Below are 6,223 nucleotides of genomic sequence, written 5' to 3'. Positions count from 1 at the left end.
AGTGAAAAAAATGTTTTTTTTTTGTCAAGTGTTGTGGTGATACACCACCGGCCCACTGCAGGGCGCAACCTCTGTACCTGCAAGAGAGTAAAGGGGACAGAACTACACCTGGCCGGCTGTCAATCAGTCAACCTGAATGAATCAAGTCCCACCTGGTCGGGTGTCAATCACCCTCTGGGATACAAGCCTGCATCGTCCTCCAAAGTCTCTCAGAGTTACTGCAGCTACAGCCAGCCTGGCTCTGTGGAAGTCTTTGTGGATTAAAGCCTGTTGTACATGACAATAACTTAAAGAAATTTTTAGCAACACCTAAAAAATTCAATCTTACATTTAATGAGGGCAAATGTGTGATCAATGTGACAGAGTTACCCATTCTGGGCTACATTGTCCGCAAGGGCGAAATCCGCCCTGACCCGGAGAGAATGGCCCTCCTTAAGAAGTTACCACCCCCAGACTCAGCAGAAGCCCTTAAAAGATGTATGAGATTCTTTTCCTACTACTGCAAATGGGTTCGGGACTACACCACGAAGGCATGCCCTCTGTTTGACTCTAAATCTTTTCTGCTCTCTCCAATGACCTTGAAGGTTTTCAAGAGAATTAAAGCTGATATTGCCAAAGCTGCACTCTCGTCCATTGACGAGGATGTCCCATTTCAAGTGGAAAATGATGCCTCAGATTGTGCCTTGGCAGGAACCCTTAATCAAAATGGCAGACCTGTGGCATTCTTCTCCCACACGTTACACGGACCTGAACTTAAACATCCTGTCATTGAAAAATCCCAGGCTATTATTGAAGCTGTTCACTACTGGAGACGCTTTCTAGCCAGCAGAAAATTTACTCTTGTCACTGATCAGAAATCTGTAGCCGACATGTTCAGTACTAAACACAAAAGTAAAATTAAGAATGATAAGATGGCACGCTGGTGAATAGAACTCTCAACTTATAATTATGAGATCCAGTACAGACCGGGCAGGTTAAATGATCCCTTTGACGCATTGTCACGATCTGCTGCTGGTGCTCAGCTGGAGGGGCTAAAAGAGATCCATAGCAGACTGTGCCACCCAGGAGTCACGAGATTCTTCCATTACATAAGGGCTAACAACCTTCCTTACTCTCTGGGAAGAAATCAGGAAACTGACTAAAAGCTGTCCTGTTTGCGCAGAATGCAAACTGCAATACTCCAAAGCTTTGGAGGCCACTCTCATCAAGGCAACCCGACCTTTTGAGAGGATTAGCTTAGATTTTAAAGGGCTGTTACCTTCCAACAACAAAAATGTATGTTTCCTTACTGTAATTGACGAATATTCCAGGTTTCTCTTTGTGATACCCTGCCCTGAAGCCTCGTCAGCGTCTGTCATTAAGTCACTTGACAGAATTTTCATCATTTTTGGTTTCCCAATTACATTCATACCGAAAGAGGGTCAGCATTCATGAGTGCCGAACTGCGGCGAGCCCTACTATGAAAGGGGATTGCCACCAACCGTACCACAAGATACAACCCGCAGGGCAGGTTGAAAGGGCTAATGCTAGTCTGAAAGACTGTTAATCTTGCTTTAAAAACACATAGTTACCCTGTAACCCGGTGGCAGGAGGAGCTACTTTCTATTCGGTCTTTATTGTGCACTGCAACAAATCAAACACCTCATGAACGTATGTTTGCCTTTCCTGGGAAATCAGGAACTGTGATGGACTGGCCAGCATGTTTATCTGAGCCTGGAACCGTGCTGCTGAGGAGCCATGCTCAGGCACGTAAAACAGACCCCCTAGTCCAACCAGTTCAGCTTCTGCATACTAACCCCAACTACGCTCATGTTAAATTCCCATACTACCCCTAAGAGATCTGGCCTCACCTGGTTCACCCCTTCCTTGCACCCCTACTCAGAGTGAGCCTGAGAGGTTGGACTCATCCCCCCAGCCTGTGACCCCTAGTAAGCTTTCAGAAGGCCATGCTGAGGCTCCACTGTCTCATGCTGGCGATTCTGGAGTGGGTCCAAAAGTCAGTCCTTCCCACACTACAGACCCAGGACCTGTACCAGTTCCCAAGGTTGCAAAGGAGCCACCTGTTTTGACACAAAGCACCTGAATTCATAAACAACCTGATAGGCTGACATATTCATAAAACATCTCATTATATTTCGATTGCTTGCTAAATACTGGCATATTTTGGCTGTTAGAGTATCTCAAGGCCAAGCATGGTATCCATGTATCGCTTGCTTCAATCTTTCCTAGCAGCTGTCCTTTTGATTTTAACCCTTCTTCTGCTGGGGGCAGACTGTGGTGAATGTCTGCCAAGCTGCCTGTCTCCCCTCTGGCAAGCCTTGCTGTACTAACATTGGCTGGGCATTATCTCTACCGTTAAGGACACTCCCCTTGGATATAACTGTATATGCATCTATTGTCTTTCATTATTGTACCATGAGTTTCTGCTAATAAAAGCCATGATTATTGTTTGACCACATCAACTTTGTCTACTTCATCAACTGGCACTTCAAGCCCCAACTACTCTCAAGTTCCATGACTATGTACTCACCCAGACTCTATTCCACAGCCACGTTGCCTTCCTTGCCACTTGCCTCCAGCGCCATCTTGTTCCAAAAAAAGTTTAACCAGCTGATTTTCTCAAGAATTTTGTGTTTCTACTTCAACCATGGTGTCCCACAGATTTTCGTGATTTACTTTTTTTCTCCTTTGATTCATCCCACCTTCTTTGTCAAAGTAGGGTCCCAGCTATGCCTGCCATTTACTGGCTTTATGGAGCAATCCATGCTGCAAGCCAACAAACTGTTCTTCTGCTACTTGGATGACGACATTGGTACTGCCTCGTGCACCTTGAGCTTGTCAACTTTATTCACTTTGCTGCTAACTTTCACGCTGACCTCAAATTCACTTGGTCCATCTCCCCTTTCTTGATCTCTCTGACTCCATCTTGAGAGGTAAACTTTCTGCAGACTTTTTTTAAAAAACAAAACTACCTTGACGACACTTCTTCACACACAGTCCCTTTTAAGGATTCTATTCCTTTCTCCCAATTCATCCGTCTCCGTCCCATCTGTATCCAGGACAAAGCCTTCCAGTCTGGATCATTTGAGATGTCCTCTTTCAAAAATGTGACTTCCTCTCTACCACCATAAACTCAGCCCTTACCAGCATTCCCTCCATTTCCCACTCATCTGCCCTGGCTCCCTCTCCCCTTGTCCTCATCTACCACCCCACCAGCCTCTGCATCCATCACATTATTCTTTGCAATTTCTGTCACCTACAACATGATCCCACCACCAGACCTACCTTCCCCTCTCCTCCCATTTGCTGTTGTGCCCTTTCTCCCTTATCCACCTATTGCCTGTGGTCCCATGCACCTCCCCCCACCACTTTATTCAGGCACCTGTCTACATTTTGCTCATACCTTGATGAAGGGCTCAAACCTGAAACATTGGCAATGCATCTTGATCTTTGCCATATAAAATACTTTGACCTGTTAAGTTTTTCAAGCATTGTTTTTACTTCAATTCCAGCTTCTGCTGGCAGACTTTTGTGCTTTAGTTCACAAGGATGCTACCAGGACTGAAGGCATGGATTACATGGAGAGGCCGGATAGGTTTCAATTACGACACTTTACCCTGGAGCAGAGGAGGCTGTGGGGTCCTTTTTTGGCCTCCATCAGTCGTGGTCAACCATGGGTACTGCGGTTCTGGTAGAAGCTGGAGTGGCCTCTCCAGGGTGCAAGCCAGGGCAGAGTTGTCCATGCAGTGGTACCCCCCCCCCCCCACCCCTCCATGCTAATGATAGGTCCAAAGGAATGATGAAAGTCAATACAGTTCAGTGCCAGGAATGTCCTACGAGTTTCTGTGCCAGGTACTGCATCAGGACTTTTGACTCCAGATTTTTCCTTGGGGTTTACTCCCAAAGACTTTCCCATGAATGGGTATAGCCACAAGGCAGCGGAGGTTTGAAATCGGAGTTTTTCCTCTTAGATGAGTTACCTCATCTTGCTGGAGCAACTGGTTTCAAGGTGCCAGTGGCCCGCCTTTGCCCCTTCTCCTGTTAGTGAGAACAGCTCCGCCAGGAATAAGAGCTATGCCACATGTGATGGCCAGCGGTTGTTTGAAACACATGCCCTGAAGAGCATTTGTGTAGCAGTTGGAGATCATCCCCACTACCATCCTTTGGCTATGACAACCTTTAGAGCCTATGGGGTACAGAGGTACACAAATTCATGGGGGGGGACATAGATAAGGTGAACAGTCAAATCTTTTCTCCAGGGTCAGAGAGTCTAAAACTAGAGAGCATTTGGTTATGGTGAAGGGGTGGGGGGGGGGGAGATTTAAATGGGACCCAAAGGGCAACATTTTCAACATTTTTTGAATGAGCTGCCAGAGGAAGTGACAGAGACAGGTAAAGTTATGACACTTAAAAGATATTTGGACAGGAATATTGCCAATATTCCTGCTACCCTTTTCTATCAACATACTTATACAATCTCTTTTAAGTGTCTTAACTGAAGCCACCCCTACTACTTCCTCTGGCAGCTTGTTCCATAAATGCACCACTGGTAATCTTCAAAAGTTCAGATGGGAAACTTGGTCAGTATGGATGAGTTGGGTCGAAGGGGCCCATTTCCATGCTGAATCGCTCCATGATTCTATGACTATTGACTAGGCCTTCTGTAACACAAATTTTAAAAAAAGAGACACACATCACGGTAACTGTCCATTTCTGGCCATGAGTCCATGTTGCCCAATTTACACCGCATTAACCCTAATATGTTTCGAACAGTGGGAAGAAACTGGAGCCCCAGACATGGGGAGAACATACAAACTCATTACAGAGAGTTCAGGATTCAAACCCCAGTCCAGTCTCAATCGCTGGTGCTGTGAAGGTGTTGCACTACTATTGCCAATCGTGCCATCCTGTTACTTGCCACTTTTGTCCATGGTCTTGCTCTCAGCAGACATGGATCGTTTATTGGTTGAGGAGTTGGGAGTGGAATAGAATATTGTGCCCTCATCAGTGAGCATCTCATTTCTGACTTTTAGGTGGAAAAAAGATAATTAAAGAAACTGCTGAATAGTTGGGCCTCAGACACCTCCCTGGAGAACTCCAAGGACTAGGATGATGATATCACCCATCTTCCCTTGTGACACATGACTCCAATCTTCATGGATTCTCACTTCTTGTACCTGGGCATTTTGAGCCACATTCAAGCATAGTTGCCATCATGGTCAGTTCAACCCTGCTACAGCGCCAGTGTCAGGACTGAGGGGGGGGGGGGTTCCAATCCCATGCAGACTGTAAGGAGTTCGTATGTTCTCCCTGAGTCTACATGGGGATTCCCCAGGGGCTTCAGTTTCCTCCCACCCTTCAAAATATTACTGGGGGTTGTGGGTTAATTGGGTGGCATGGGCCGAAAGGGCCTGTAGCTATGCTGCATACTTAAATTTAAATAAATTTACATTTAAAATTCAAACACCATCTCAATGACAAGAGCATTCACTTTCACTTCACTCCTCGAATTTGGCTCATTGATGTACGTTTGAGCCAAGGCTTTGAGATTGGGAACCAAGCATTGCTGGCAGAACCCAATTGGGTCATTGGTGACTGATTCTGCTCAATTACATTGTTGCTAGTAGCCATCGCAGTGTTGCTGGTTGACAGCAGACTGATCGGCAGTAGTCAGCCAGATTGAATGTTTTTATTTAGTAAATAGGACATACCTGGGAACATTTTCAAATAGATGCCAGTGCAATAACTGTACGAGAACAACTTGACTGGAGGTGGAGTTAATTCCAAACATTGGTCCTCAATATTACAGCCAGGATTTGGTCTACTCCTATTGTCTTTGCAGGAACCAGAGCTTTCAACCTTGATATCACAAAAAGTGAAATGAATTGGGTTGTGATTGGTTTCTGTGATGGTAGGGATTTTAGATGGAAACTCAGGTAATTAATCCTCCTGGCACATTGAGTATGGATGTGTTCTTGGAACCTCCTCCTTTTAGCTGTTTAACTATCCAGCACCATTCATATCCAGATTGGTCAGACTGCAGAACACGTTAACATTTTATGGCATGCTTGGTGCTGTTCCCTGTATGCTCTTCTGCAACTCATTGAACATCTTATTCTTTTTAGATCTCCCAGCCAGCAAGACAAGTGCTGTCCAATCTCCATCCAATCAGACATTCACTTTCTCTCTTCATACCTCCTGCTTCTCCACAAAGTGCCAAGCT

Source organism: Narcine bancroftii, chromosome 4 (genome assembly GCF_036971445.1).
Source record: "Narcine bancroftii isolate sNarBan1 chromosome 4, sNarBan1.hap1, whole genome shotgun sequence".
NCBI lineage: Eukaryota > Metazoa > Chordata > Chondrichthyes > Torpediniformes > Narcinidae > Narcine > Narcine bancroftii.
This window is presented reverse-complemented; position numbering follows the sequence as displayed.